Source organism: Moschus berezovskii, chromosome X (genome assembly GCF_049115385.1).
Source record: "Moschus berezovskii isolate FMDL1 chromosome X, NW_MosBer_1.0, whole genome shotgun sequence".
Lineage (NCBI taxonomy): Eukaryota > Metazoa > Chordata > Mammalia > Artiodactyla > Moschidae > Moschus > Moschus berezovskii.
The window spans coordinates 27624080-27639748 of record NC_142488.1 but is presented as its reverse complement, the minus strand read 5'-3'; the positions used below and the strand labels follow the sequence as shown (position 1 = coordinate 27639748).

Below are 15669 nucleotides of genomic sequence, written 5' to 3'. Positions count from 1 at the left end.
AGAGGAAGGATTACTCCCAAGCTCATTCCATGAGGCCAGCATCACCCTGATAGAAAAACGAGAGAACTGCCAAAAAAAAAAAAAGGAAACAAAGAAAGAAAATTACAGGCCAATATCACTGAGGAAGATAGATGCAAAAATCCTCAACAAAATACCAACAAACCGAAAAAGACAGTCTCTTCAATAAGTGGTGCCATGAAAACTGGACAGCTGCATGGAAAAGAATGAAATTAGAACATTCTCTATCACCATACACAAAAATAAACTCAAAATGGATCAAAGACTGAAATGTAAAGCCAGACACTATAAAACTCTCAGAGGAAAACCTAGGAAGAACAGTCTTTGACATAAATTGCAGCAGTATTTCTTTTTCTTTTAGCAATGATTTTTGATCTACCTCGTAATCAAAATAAAAAGAAAAAAAATAGGGGCATCTAATTAAAATTAAAAGCTTCCACAAAGCAAAAGAAACCATAAACAAAAAGAAAGCTCATAGAATGAGAGAAAATATTTGCAAATAAACCAAACAACAATGGATTAATCTGCAAAATATATAAAAGGTTCATACACTCTGTCAAATAAACAATCCAGTCATTAACGGGCAGTGGATATAAACACCCCTTCAAATAAGAAATACAGATGACCAAACGGCACATGAAAAGATGCTCAACATCACTAATTATCAGAAAAATGAAAATCAAAACTACAATGAGGTATCACCTCACACCAGGCAGAATGGTCATCAGCCCCAAATCTACAAATAATAAATGATGGAGAGTATGGAAAAAAGTGAACTCTCTTGCACTCTCAGTGGGAATGCACACGGACACAGCCACTATGGAGAACATTATGGAAGTTTCTTGAAAAACTAAAAATCGAGTTACCATATGATCCAGTAATCCCACTCCTGGTATGTATCTAGAAAAAACTATGATTCATAAATATACATGCACCCAATCTTCATTACAGCACTATTTACATTAGCTAAGACACGGAAGTAAGTTAAATGTCCACCTACAGAGGAGTGAATAAAGCAGATGTGGTACATATATACAATGGAATATTACTCAGCCATAAAAAAGAATTAAATAATGCCATTTGCAGCAACATGGCTGGACCTAGGGAATGTCACACTAAGTAAAGTAAGACAGAGAAAGACATATCATATGATATCACTCATACGTGGAATCTAATTTTTTTTAAATGACATAAATGAACTTGTTTACAAAACAGAGACAGACTTCTGGATATCGAAAACAAGTTTGTGGTTACCGCTGGAAAAATGTTGGGGGAGGGATACTTTAGGAGCTTGAGAGAGACATACATAACTCTCGTGTCTGACTCCTCATGACTCCATAGATTGTAGCCCACCAGACTCCTCTGTCCATGGAATTTTCCAGGCCAAAATACTGGAGTGAATTGACATTTCCTGCTCTAGGGGATCTTTCCGATCCAGGGACTGCACACACTTCTCTTGTGTCTCCTCCATCGATAGGTTGATTCTTTACCACTATGCTACCTGGGAAGCCCACATACACAACTACTATGTATAATGCTGCTGCTGCTAAGTCGCTTCAGAATAACCAAAAAGTACCTACTGTATAGCATAGGGAATTCTACTCAATATTCTGTAATAACCTGTATGAGAGAAGAATCTGAAAATGAATGAATATATGTGTAGGTGTAACTAAATCACTTTGTTATATGCCTGAAACTAACACATTATAAATCAACTGTATTACAATAAAATAAAACAGAAAAATAATTTTACCATAACATCCAGCAATCTGAATCCCAGGCATACATCCAGCTACTGCTGCTGCTAAGTCACTTCAGTCGTGTCCAACTCTGTGTGACCCCATAGACGGAAGCCCACCAGGCTCCTCCATCCCTGGGATTCTCCAGGCAAGAACACTGGAGTGGGTTGCCATATCCTTCTCCAATGTGTGAAAGTGAAAAGTCAAAGTGAAGTCGCTCAGTCGTGTCCGACCCTTAGCGATCCCACGGACTGCAGCCTACCAGGCTCCTCCATCCATGGGATTTTCCAGGCAAGAGTACTGGAGTGGCTTGCCATTGCCTTCTCCACATATATCCAGAGAAAACCATAATTCCAAAAAGGTACAAGCACCCCAATGTTCACTGCAGCCTTATTTACAATAGCCAAGATGTGGAAGCAACCTAAATGTCCACCAACAGAGGAGTAGATAAATATGTAGTCCATAAACACAAAGGAACATTACGCAGCCATAACAAAGAATGAAAGAATGCCATATTGCAGCAACATGGATGGACCTAGGGATTGTCATACTAAGTGAAGTAAGTCAGACGAAGACAATATACCCCTCATATGTGGAATCTAATTTATAAAAGTGATAAAATGTACTTATTTACAAAACAGAAAGAAATATGGATATTGAAAACAAAATTTTGGTTACGAAAGGGGAAAGCCACCCCAGTACTCTTGCCTGGAAAATCCCATGGATGGAGGAGCCTGGTAGGCTGCAGTCTGTGGGGTCGCTAAGGGTCGGACATGACTGAGCGACTTCACTTTCACTTTTCACTTTCACACATTGGAGAAGGAAATGGCAACCCACTCCCGTGTTCTTGCCTGGAGAATCCCAGGGACGGGGGAGCCTGGTGGGCTGCCATCTATGGGGTCGCACAGAGTCGGACACGACCAAAGCGACTTAGCAGCAGCAGCAGCAAAGGGGAAACACAGTGAGGTAACGATAAAACAGGAGCTTGGGGTAAACTTACACCACTATATATAAGGATGTTCTGCATAGCACAGGGAACTCTAATCAATTTTCTTTGATAACCTACATGAGAAAAGAAACTGAAAATGAATTAATATATGTACATTTATAACTGAATCACGTTGCTATACACCTGAAACTAAAACAACATTGTAAATCAACTTTACTCCAATAAAATTTTAAAAAATAGACTATATCTGAAGAAAACCATAAATTGAAAAGGAACAAGCACCCCCATGTTCATTGCAGCACTGTTTACAATAGCCAAGACATGGAAACCTCCTAAAGGTCCATCAACATATGAATAAGATGCTATACATAAATACAATGAAAGAATACTCAGCTGTAAAAAAGAATGAAATAGTGCCATTTTCGGCAACATGGATGGACCTAGAGATTGTCATACTGAGTGAACTAAGTCAGACAAAGACCACAGTATATTGCTCATAGGTGCAATCTAATTTTTTTAAGGACACAAATGTAATTATTTACAAAACAGAAATACACTCACACAATTTGAAAACAGACTTATGATCACCAAAGGGGAAACTTTGGTGGGAGGGTTACATTAGAAGCTTGAGATGAACATACACACACAACCAATATAGAAAACAGATAACTGAACAGGACCTCCTATATAGCATTGGCAACTCTACTCAATATTCTGTAATAACCTATATGGGAAATGAATCTGGAAAAGACTGAATATATGTGTAACTGAATCACTTTACTGTACACCTGAAACCAACACAAGACTATAAATCAACAAATCTCCATTTTTTTTTAAATAGAATATCCACCTGTAACAACACCTCTGGGCCATCACCTTAGGCATGTGGGAAAAACTGCATCACCTCCATAAAGCAAGGTTTCCAGTCCAGGAGCAAGGTGTTTTATCTCCTGATTCAGAGGACCCTCATTAATATCAGGTTTAATAAAGTTTTGTCACAGTCAACCAAAAGCCAACTCCTATTACTCAATCCCAACCCATAAAACAGTCAGACACAGACAAACAGGCAAGTAAATCCAAGGGCCTGGGAACTTAACCCAGTATTCGGAGCTCTAACCCAATCCTTTGAGTACCTCAGCAGCTCTGACCTCTTGCACTGTCCTCTTGGGGTGGGTCTCTAACCCATGGTGGTAGCCTTAGGATTCTAACCCAATGGAATAAACTCCCCTGGGTGGGACTCTATCCCACAGTATTGCTGTCATTCTTCAGTCGCCCTGTCATGTCCGACTCTTTGTGACCCTTTGGACTGCAGCACACCAGGCTTCCCAGTCCTTCACTGTCTTCTGGGGTTTGCTCAAATTCAAGTCCATGGAATTGGTGATGCCATCCAACCATCTCATCCATTCTAACCCACAGTCCTGACAAGATTACTAGACTACGGGCACATTTTAACTACATTTAGTACATTTAGCTACAGGGACATTTTAATGAGTTTACTCACCCCAAAGACGTCTTATCCAAGAGCTGTTTCTTTTTTAAAAAGTGAAAGCGGCCTGAGGATCCTGGAGTGCCATAGCGAGGAAGCAAGAACCCGAGAGATGACTCTCCAGACAGACTCAGTTGAGGTGGCCACTCAGGGTGGGTGCTGAGAACCCACACTCTGCCAGGGGTTACAGTGCCTCAGGCAGAGGGTCACAAGTCCTAAATCTCAACTGGGCTGCCCAAACTCACTGAACATGGGCTCACCGACAGATGCGCACAGAAGCCAATCCTTATGGCAAGAGCTTTTGAGGAAAGAGATTTACTGCAAGGCTGACCAGTGCAGGAGGCAAGCTTCCAAATCTCTCTTCAATCCAGCAGCCTGGGTGCAATCTAAGTGAAGTGAAAGTTTCTCAGTCATGTCCAACTCTTTGCGACCCCACGGGCTATACAGTCCATGGAATTCTCCAGGCGAGAATGCTAGAGTGGGTGGCCTTCCCCTTCCCCGGGGGATTTTCCAAACCCAGGGATTGAACCAGGTCTCCTGAATGGCAGGCAAATTGTTTACCAGCTGAGCCACAAGGGCAGCTACTGAAATCTAAGGGGTCAGGGGAATTTCTAACTTGGAAGCTAACTGGTTAGTCTTCAATTAGTCCATTTCAGCTACTCAGGTTACTCGAAGCCAGGTTTTCCTTACTGAAGGACTTCTCACTTTGTAAATGGCCCTCGGGGCAATATTTCTCTCCTCTGAGTTTTGCAGACTAAAGATCTTGGCTCCGGGTTCATCCTGAGGTCATGTGTTCCTTCTTGGACACATGCAGTTCTTTGTAAAATGACTCAAGGTGTGATTAATCAACAAATTATTTGAGGAGGCAAGAGCAGTTGCAGCTGGTCAGTTGTCTCACATGCTATTTCACTAGCCCCCTGAACACCAGCACACTACCCAAACTCCAAGATAAAGGAAATCACAGTGAAATAAAATGTTGCCCAGCAAGGACAATCACGTAACATTCACACCAGAGGATATAAAATAGAAGGTGCTTGAGGTAGAATCTTTCACAGTTGGAAGTAACTCAAAGTTTTTAGAATTTTTATCATTGAACAGTATCTTCCCTCCCAGCTACACTTTCATCTAAATAGCCAGTATTTCCACGTATTTCAGTTCAGTCGCTCAGTCGTGTCCGACTCTTTCCAACCCCATGAATCACAGCACGCCAGGCCTCGCTATCCATCACCAACTGCCGGAGTTCACTCAAACTCATGTCCATCGAGTGGGTGATACCATCCAACCATCTCATCCTCTGTCGTCCCCTTCTCCTCCTGACCCCAATCCCTCCCAGCATCAGGGTCTTTTCCAATGAGTCAACTCTTCGCATGAGGTGGCCAAAGTATTGGAGTTTCAGCCTCAGCATCAGTCCTTCCAGTGAACACCCACGACTGGTCTCCTTTAGGATGGACTGGTTGGATCTCCTTGCAGTCCAAGGGACTCTCAAGAGTCTTCTCCAACACCACAGTGCAAAAGCATCAATTCTTCGGTGATCAGCTTTCTTCACAGCCTAATTCTCCCATCCATACATGACTACTGGAAAAAACATAGCCTTGACCAGATGGACCTTTGTTGGCAAAGTAATGTTTCTGCTTTCTAATATGCTATCTAGGTTGGTCATAACTTTCCTTCCAAGGAGTAAGCGTCTTTTAATTTCATGGCTGCAATCACCATCTGCAGTGATTTTGGAGCCCCACAAAATAAAGTCTGACACTGTTTCCTCTGTTTCCCCATCTATTTCCCATGAAGTGATGGGACCAGTCCAGAGTTCATCAGGCACTCTATCTATCAGATCTAGTCCCTTAAATCTATTTCTCACTTCCACTCTATAATCATAAGGGATTTGATTTAGGTCACATCTTAATGGTCTAATGGTTTTCCCTACTTTCTTCACTTTAAGTCTGAATTTGGCAATAAGGAGTTCATGATCTGAGCCACAGTCAGCTCCTGGTCTTGTTTTTGCTAACTGTATAGAGCTTCTCCATCTTTGGCTGCAAAGAATATAATCAATCTGATTTCGGTGTTGACCATCTGGTGATGTCCATGTGTAGAGTCTTCTCTTGTGTTGCTGGAAGAGGGTGTTTGCTATGACCAGTGCATTCTCTTGGCAAAACTCTATTAGCCTTTGCCCTGCTTCATTTCGTGCTCCAAGGCAAAATTTGCCTGTTACTCCAGGTGTTTCTTGACTTCCTACTTTTGCATTCCAGTCCCCTATAATGAAAAGGACACCTTTTTTGGGTGTTAGTTCTAAAAGGTCTTGTAGGTCTTCATAGAACCATTCAACTTCGGCTTCTTCAGCATTACTGGTTGGGGCATAGGCTTGGATTACTGTAATATTGAATGGTTTGCCTTGGAAACGAACAGAGATCATTCTGTCGTTTTTAAGATTGCATCCAAGTACTGCATTTCGGACTCTTTTGTTGACCATGATGCTACTCCATTTCTTCTAAGGGATTCCTGCCCACAGTAGTAGATATAATGGTCATCTGAGTTAAATTCACCCATTCCAGTCCATTTTAGTTCACTGATTCCTAGAATGTCGACGTTCACTCTTGCCATCTCCTGTTTGACCACTTCCAATTTGCCTTGATTCATGGACCTAACATTCCAGGTTCCTATGCAATATTGTTCTTTACAGCATCAGACCTTGCTTCTATCATCAGTCACATCCACAACTGGGTATTTGTTACGCTTTGGCTCCATCCCCTCATTCTTTCTGGAGTTATTTCTCCACTGATCTCCAGTAGCATACTGGGCACCTACCGACCTAGGGAATTCCTCATTCAGTATCCTATCATTTTGCCTTTTGATACTGTTCATGGGGTTCTCAAGGCAAGTATACTGAAGTGGTTTGCCATTCCCTTCTCCAGCGGACCACACTGTGTCAGACCTCTCCACTATAGAGCATCACGACGAACAAAGCTAGTGGAGGTGATGGAATTCCAATTGAGCTATTTCAAATCCTGAAAGATGATGCTATGAAAGTGCTACACTCAATATGCTAGCAAATTTGGAAAACTCAGCAATGGCCACAGGACTGGAAAAGGTCAGCCTTCATTCCAATCCCAAAGAAAGGCAATGCCAAAGAATGCTCAAACTACCGCACAATTGCACTCATCTCACATGCTAGTAAAGTGACGCTCAAAATTCTCCAAGCTAGGCTTCAGCAATATGTGAATCGTGAACTTCCGGATGTTCAAGCAGGTTTTAGAAAAGGCAGAGGCACCAGAGATCAAATTGCCAACATCTGCTGGATCATGGAGAAAGCAAGAGAGTTCCAGAAAAACATCTATTTCTGCTTCATTGACTACGCCAAAGCCTTTGACTGTGTGGATCACAATAAACCGTGGAACATTCTGAAAGAGATGGGAATCCCAGACCACCTGACCTGCCTCTTGAGAAACCTGTATGCAGGTCAGGAAGCAACAGTTAGAACTGGACACGGAACCACAGACTGGTTCCAAATAGGAAAAGGAGTACATCATGGTTGTATATTGTCACCCTGCTTATTTAACTTATATGCAGAGTACATCATGAGGAACGCTGGGCTGGAAGAAGCACAAGCTGGAATCAAAATTGCTGGGAGAAATATCAATGAGCTCAGATATGCAGATGACACCACCCTTATGGCAGAAAGTGAAGAGGAACTCAAAGGCCTCTTGAGGAAAGTGAAAGAGAAGAGTGAAAAGGTTAGCTTGAAGCTCAACATTCAGAAAACAAAGATCATGGCATCTGGTCCCATCACTTCATGGGAAATAGATGGGGAAACAGTGGAAACAGTGTCAGACTTTATTTTTTTGGGCTCCAAAATCACTGCGGATGCTGATTGCAGCCATGAAATTAAAAGACGCTTACTCCTTGGAAGGAAAGTTATGACCAGCCTAGATAGCATATTAAAAAGCAGAGACACTACTTTGCCAACCAAGGTCCGTCTAGTCAAGGCTATGGTTTTTCCGTGGTCATGTATGGATGTGAGAGTTGGACTGTGAAGAAAGCTGATCGCCGAAGAATTGATGCTTTTTAACTGTGGTGCTGGAGAAGACTCTTGAGAGTCCCTTGGACTGCAAGGAGATCCAACCAGTCCATTCTAAAGGAGATCGATCCTGGGTGTTCATCGGGAGGACTGATGCTGAGGCTGAAACTCCAATACTTTGGCCACCTCATGCGACGAGTTGACTCATTGGAAAAGAGTCTGATGCTAGGAGGGATTGGGGGTAGGAGGAGACGGGGACGACAGAGAATGAGATGGCTTGATGGCATCACCGACTCGATGGACATGAGTTTGAGTGAACTCTGGGAGTTGGTGATGGACAGGGAGGCCTGGCGTGCTGTGGTTCATGGGGTCACAAAGAGTTGGACACGACTAAGCGACTGAACTGAACTAACTGAACTGATGGGACCAGATGCCATGATCTTCGTTTTCTGAATGTTGAGCTCTAAGCCAACTTTTTCACTCTCCTCTTTCACTTTCATCAAGAGGCTTTTTAGTTCCTCTTCCCTTTCTGCCATAAGGGTGGTGTCATCTGCATATCTGAGGTTATTGATACTTCTCCCAGCAATCTTGATTCCAGCTTGTGCTTCCTCCAGCTCAGCGTTTATCATGACGTACTCTGCATATAAGTTAAATAAGCAGGGTGACAATAAACATCCTTGACGTACTCCTTTTCCTTTTTGGAACCAGTCTGTTGTTCCATGTCCAGTTCTAACTGTTGCTTCCTGATCTGCATATAGGTCTCAAGAAGGCGGTTTCTCAGAAGCACAGTGGCTGCAAAGGTCTGTGTAGATGCGCGGCCCAGAGGAGTTACCCCATGCCAAGGTCATGGCCGGTGACCAAGAGCGCCAGGCTGCGACGGCACAGGAGCGGCCTAGAGGACCTATCCCACGCCCGAGGTCAGGGGCTGCAGCAGAGACGAGCCACCCCACACCTGAGGTCAGGGTTGGAGGCAGAGAGGAGCAACCCTACGTCCAAGGAGCAGTGGCTGTGCGGGCGCAGGAGGGCCGAGAGGAATTACTACAAGTTCAAGGTCAGGAGGGACAACCTCATCCAAAGGAAGGAGCAGGGGCTGCACTTTGCTGGAGCAGCCGTGAAGAGATACCCCATGTCCAAGGTAAGAGAAACCCAAGTAAGATGGTAGGTGTTGCAAGAGGGCATCAGAGGGCAGACAGACTGAAACTATAATCAGAGAAAACTAGCTAAGCTGATCACACGGACCACAGCCTTGTCTAACTCAATGAAACTAAGCCATGCCGTGTGGGGCCACCCAAGACAGGCAGGTCATGGTGGAGAGGTCTGACAGAATGTGGTCCACTGGAGAAGGGAATGGCAAACCACTTCAGTGTACTTGCCTTGAGAACCCCATGAACAGTATTAAAAGGCAAAATGATAGGATACTGAAAGAGGAACTCCCCAGGTCGGTAGGTGCCCAATATGCTACAGGAGATCAGGAGAAATAAATCCAGAAAAATGAAGGGATGGAGCAAAAGCAAAAACAATACCCAGTTGTGGATGTGACTGGTGATAGAAGCAAGGTCCAATGCTGTAAAGAGCAATATTGCATAGAAACCTGGAATGTTAGGTCCATGAATCAAGGCGAATTGGAAGTGGTCAAACAGGAGATGGCAAGAGTGAACGTTGACATTCTAGGAGTCAGCAAACTAAAATGGACTGGAATGGGTGAATTTAACTCAGATGACCATTATATCTACTACTGTGGGCAGGAATCCCTTAGAAGAAATGGAGTAGCCATCATGGTCAACAAAAGAGTCCGAAATGCAGTACTTGGATGCAATCTCACAAACGACAGAATGATCTCTGTTCATTTCCAAGGCAAACCATTCAATATCATGGTGATCCAAACCTATGCCCTGACTAGCAACGCTGAAGAAGCTGAAGTTGAACGGTTCTGTGAAGACCTACAAGACCTTTTAGAACTAACACCCCCAAAAAAGATGTGCGCATATTTAAGTACCAACAAAAAAACCTAGAACTTGCCTAGATTTTGCCCAATTACACACAAGATAAAATAATTGAGTACCTTCTTAATGGAGAGGTCTCTGGCTCCCTCAACCCAGGGTAAAGGTCACTAGTCCGGGAGACTTTGAACTCTCTGAGGCCCTCCATCTGAGGATCTGGCCATGCCCACCACTCCCACTGTCTCTCTAGCCCACGGCTACTTCACTTAAAATGACCTCTCACTGATGGCTTTGCGTTTTCCTAAGGCTCCAAACCTAGACAGCGTATTAAAAAACAGAGACATCACTTTGCCAACAAAGGTCACTATAGTCAAAGGTATGATTTTTCCAGTAGTCATGTACGGATTTGAGAGTTGGACCATAAAGAAGGCTGAGTGCCAAATAGAAGAAGGCTGGTGCTTTCTAACTGTGGTCTTGGAGAAGACTTGAGAGTCCCTTGGACAGCAAGGAGATCAAGCCAGTCCATCCTAAAGGAAATCAACCCTGAATATTCACTGGAAGGACTGACGCTGAAGCTGAAGCTCCAATACTTTGACCACTTGATGCAAAGAGCCGACTCGTTGGAAAACACCCTGATGCTAGGAAGGAAAGATTGAGGGCAGGAGAAGAAGGGGGAGTAAAGGATGAGAAGAATGGATGGCGTCACTGACTCCGTGCACATGAGTCTGAGAGAACTCTGGGAGATAGTGAAGGGCAGCGGGGCCTGGTGAGCTGCAGTCCATGGGGTCACAAAGAGTGGGACATGACAATGACTGAACAACAAGGCTCCAAACTGCCTCACCACAGGCCATTTACACTGCCTTCACCTCCACCTGCCTGCCCTCCTCACCCCTGCTTTGACTTCTTTCAGCAGTCCCCAACCTTTTTGGCACCAGGGACTGCTTTTGTAGAAGACAATTTTTCCACAGACTGGGAGTGGGGGATAGTTTGGGGACAATTCAAGCACATTACATATATTATGAACTGTATTTCTAATCTAAATGCCCCTACTGCTCTTACAGGAGGTGCTAGTCCAAGGCCTGGTTGGTGGGTACTCCTGCTTGTGATCCATATTTACAATATATGCCTACAACATGTCCATTATTACCTCCAAAGTGTTTCCTCCTACCCTCATTATTTATTTACTCATTTAATTTTTTGGAGGTGGGGAGGAACAAGAACAATTAATGTAACATCCACCCTTTCAGAAAATCTTTAAGTATCCAACATAGAATTGTTGGTGCATTGTGGAGGCCGAGGGGCGAATTGGGCTTTGGGGAAAGAGGAAGAAAAGTCGGATTACAAGATCAGCTACCACCAACAGTAAAAACCACCAGGATATTTTTTTTTTCAAATTTCTGACAGCTTTAAATTCATGAAGCAATTGTCCCCTTTTGTAATCAGCATGTGGATCTCAGAATGAGCAAGGAAAGACCCAAGAGGAACATCATCCAGAAGAAATACGATGACAGTGATGGGATTCCATGGTCAGAAGAAAGGGTGGTACGTGAAGTCCTTTATTTGTCTCTGAAGGAGTTCAAGAATGCCCAGAAGAGGCAGCAGGGGGAAGGCATTCCAGGGAACCTGAAGGCCGGGACAGGCTCCTTGGTAATGGCCAGTCTAAGGGATTAGGACCAGCATCAGAGCAGTCAGAGAATGAGAAGGACGATGCATCCCAAAGTCCTCGACTAGCAACGACGTTAGTTCTTGATTTTGAAGAAGGGCCGTGGAGGAAAAACAAGGCCCAGGCTGCAAGCACAAGGGAAGTTTGCTCAATCCGAGCCGAATAGTCCCAGCACAACTCCAGTCAAGATAGTGGAGCCATGGCTACCCCCTCCAGCTACTCAAACTTCTGACCTCTCTAAAAGGAATCCTAAGACAGAAGATTTTCTTACCTTTCTCTGCCTTCGAGGTTCTCCTGCGCTGCCCAACAGCATAGTGTATTTCTCTCAGGACATGGAGGAGGAAGATGATGAGACAGAAGACGTCAAAGCAGCCACGAATAGTGCTTCATCTTCATGCCAGTCAACCCCCAGGAAAGGAAAAACCAACCAGCATGTTCAAAATGGACATGTTTTCAATGGTTCCAGCAGGTCGTCCCCACAGAAGGACCCTGTTCAGAAACACAAAAGCGAAGAGGCCACTCTGGTGAAGGAGAAGCACAGCGATGCACGGGCCGACACCCGGAGGGAGCAGGCGTCCGAGAGCCACCCCCCGCCGCCCCGTCCAAGGCTCCTTGGCCAAGGGGCTCGCCACTCACCACCACCACACGCCTCTGCGTCCGTCGGCTCAGGACTTACGAAAACAGGTTTCTAAGGTCAACGGAGTCACCCGAATGTCATCTCTGGGTACAAGTGCAACCAGTGCCAAAAAGATGGGCGAAGTCAGCCCTTCACCGTCCAAAACTGTGAAGTACACCGCAACGTTGACGAAGGGAACTGTCACATACACCAAGGTCAAGAGAGAACTGGTCAAGGAAACCAAACCCCATCATCACAAGCCCAGTTCCGCTGTCAACCACACAATCTCAGGGAACACTGAAAGTAGCAATGCAAAAGCCCACAAACAGGTGCTATCCCTCGGGGGAGGGGGGCGTCCAAGTCCACCGGGCCCGCCGTCAATGGCCTCAAGGTCAGCGGCAGGTTGAACCCAAAGTCGCGCACTAAGGAGGTGGGGGAGCGGCAGCTGCGGGAGGGGCTCCGGAGCTCCAAGCGGAGGCTGCAGGAGGCGCCCCGGGCCGACAAGCCGCCGAGAAGATGAAGGGGGCCGCGGGCAGCGCCGCCGAGGGCCCCGGCAGGAAAGCGGCCGGGGGCCCCGCCGAGAAGGCGCCGCTCGGGGGCCCCGGGAAGAAAGAAGGAGGCGCCCGAGCGGAGCCTGCAGAGGAACCGGCCCAAGCGGGCCGCAGCCGGCAAGGGCCCGCCGGGCAGACAAGCACACAGCAAGCCGGACGGCGGCGCCCCGTGTGAACATCGTTCTACCTGGCAATCGGAGCCCCTGCCCCGGCTGCACGAGGGCACAGCCAAGGCAGAGGAGGAGGCCGGCAGGGCCGGGTGGGCGGCCATGGACGAGATCCCCGTGCTGCGGCCGTCGGCCAAGGAGTTGCACGACCCGCTCGTCTACATCGAGTCGGTGCGCCCGCAGGTGGAGAAGTTCGGCATGTGCAGGGTCATCCCGCCCCCGGGCTGGCGGCCCGAGTGCAAGCTCAAGGAAGAGATGCGCTTCGTCATGCAGATCCAGCATATCCACAAGCTCGGCGGGCGCTGGGGCCCCAACGCACAGCGGCTGGGCTGCATCAAGAAGCACCTCAGATCTCAGGGCATCACCATGGACGAGTTCTCGCTCATAGGAGGCTGTGAGCTCGACCTGGCCTGCTTTTTCCGGCTGATTAACGAGATGGGCGGCACGCAGCAGGTGACAGACCTTAAAAAATGGAACAAACTCGCAGACATGTTGCTCATCCCCAGAGCCGCCCAGGACCAGCTGGCCAAGCTCCAGGAGGCCTACTGCCAGTACCTGCCCTCCTACGACTCCCTGTGCCCCGAGGAGCGCCGGCGCCTGGAGAAGGAGGTGCTGATGGAGAAGGAGAGCCTGGAGCGGCACAAGGGGCCCCTGGAGGGCCACACGGAGCGGGACTACCACCGCTTCCGCCCACTGCCCCGCTTCGAGCCCCAGAACGGGCTCATCAATGGCGTGGCCCACAGAAACGGCTTCCGCAGCAAGCTGGAAGAGGTGGGCCCCGTGCAGCTCAAGACAGGCCGGCGGCGACTCTTTGCTCAGGAAAAGGAGGTGGTGAAGAAGGAGGAGGAGAAGGACAAGGGCATCCTCAGCGACTTCCACAAGCGTATATACAAGGGAAGGTCTGTTTCTTTCACGACTTTTTACCGAACAGCAAGAACTACCATGAACATGTGCTTCAGCAAGGAGCCCGCACGAGCTTGAAATCGAGCAAGAGTACTGGAGGCTCGTGGAGGAGGACTACCACGTGGGCCTGCACTGCGGCAAGATGGACGCCAACACCCACGGCAGCGGCTTCCCGGTGGGGAAGTGGAACCATTTTCAAGTCACGGATGGAACCTCACTGTCCTCCCCAATAACACAAGCTCCATCCTGCGTCAGCTCGGTGCCGTACCTGGAGTGACACTTCCCTGGCTGAATATTGGCATGGTCTTTTCTACCTCATGCTGGTCTCGAGACCAAAACCACCTCCCTTACACTGACCACTTACACACGGGTGCTGACTACATTTGGTATTGCATTCCTGCTGAGGAGGAGAACAGGCTGGAGGACGTGGTGCACACTCTGCTGCAAGCCAATGGAACCCCCGGTCTGCAGATGCTCAAGAGCAACGTCCTGATCTCCCCGGAGGTGCTGTGCAGGGAGGGAATCAAGGTGCACAGGACGGTGCAGCAGAGCGGCCAGTTCGTCGTCCGCTTCCCGGGATCCTTCGTGTCCAAAGTCTGCTGCAGCTATAGCGTCTCTGAGACCGTGCACTTCGCCACCACCCAGTGGACGAGCATGGGCTTCGAGACGGCCAAGGAGATGAAGCATCGCCATATAGCTAAGCCATTCTCGACGGAGACATTACTCTACCAGATCACACAAGCGGAAGCAAAAAAGGAAAACGGCCCCACTCTCAGTACCATCTCAGCCCTTCTGGATGAGCTCAGGGAAATGGAGCTGTGGCAGCGGCGGCAGCTCTTCGAGGCCGGCCTCCACTTCTCCGCCCACTACGGCAGCCACGACAGCAGCAGCACCGCGCCCGACGGCAAGAAGCAGCCTCAGAAGTGGCTGCAGCTGGAGACCTCGGAGAGGAGGTGCCAGGTGTGCCAGCACCTGTGTTACCTGTCCATGGTCGTGCAGAACGAGAACGTGGTTTTCTGCCTCGAGTGTGCGCTGTGCCAAATGGAGAAGCAGAAGTCCTGCCGCGGCCTGAAGCTCATGTACCGCTACGACGAGGAACAGATTATCAGCCTGGTCAATCAGATCTGTGGCAAGGTATCTGGTAAAAATGGCAGCATTGAGAACTGTCTCAGAAAACCCACACCAAAAAGAGGGCCCCGCACGATAGCCACGGTGGACGTGCCGCCCTCCAGGCCCGCATCCTCCTGAAGACGCCAGCGCCATGGGCGAGGGATAGACGTTACTTTGTAATTATTGTATTCTAGTTTAGAGTACCTGCTGTAGGATACAAGCTGTCTTTGCACTAGCTCTAAAGAAGATTTTCTTCTGGTTTTAGAGAACTAATTTTGTTTTAGCATTAAACTGTTGAACTTTTCTTTGTACTTAGAATACCTAGATACAGCAGCCAGATTTTTGAAACTGCCGTATATTCACTGTTTTAAAACCTTTGAGGGGCTGTATTAATTTATATCGCCCCTTGTGGCTGACAAAAGCCTTTTTGATTTTTTTTTGGTTTGTTTGTGTTTGTTTTTTTGTAATTGTTGGGGGGAAAGGCTTTTTAACTCATGTTTGAAGAGGCTGAGGTT

At 47.0% G+C, this 15669-nt stretch overlaps 1 protein-coding gene and 1 pseudogene across 3 annotated transcripts in view; one reads left to right on the top strand and one right to left on the bottom strand.

Moving 5' to 3' along the window:
• Nucleotides 1-12208, bottom strand: part of LOC129564348 (melanoma-associated antigen B17-like) — a 43921-nt gene extending 31713 nt beyond the window's left edge. For 2 of the 3 annotated variants that reach the window (XM_088833553.1, XM_088833554.1), the window contains exon 1: nt 12079-12208. The gene's annotated coding sequence lies outside the window, so the exon portion shown is untranslated. The remainder of the gene's footprint in view (nt 1-12078) is intronic. The other variant, XM_088833555.1, reaches the window with a different exon arrangement.
• On the top strand, nt 11603-15500 carry LOC129564347 (protein Jumonji pseudogene; annotated as a pseudogene).
• Nucleotides 15501-15669: the final 169 nt, after the last annotated feature.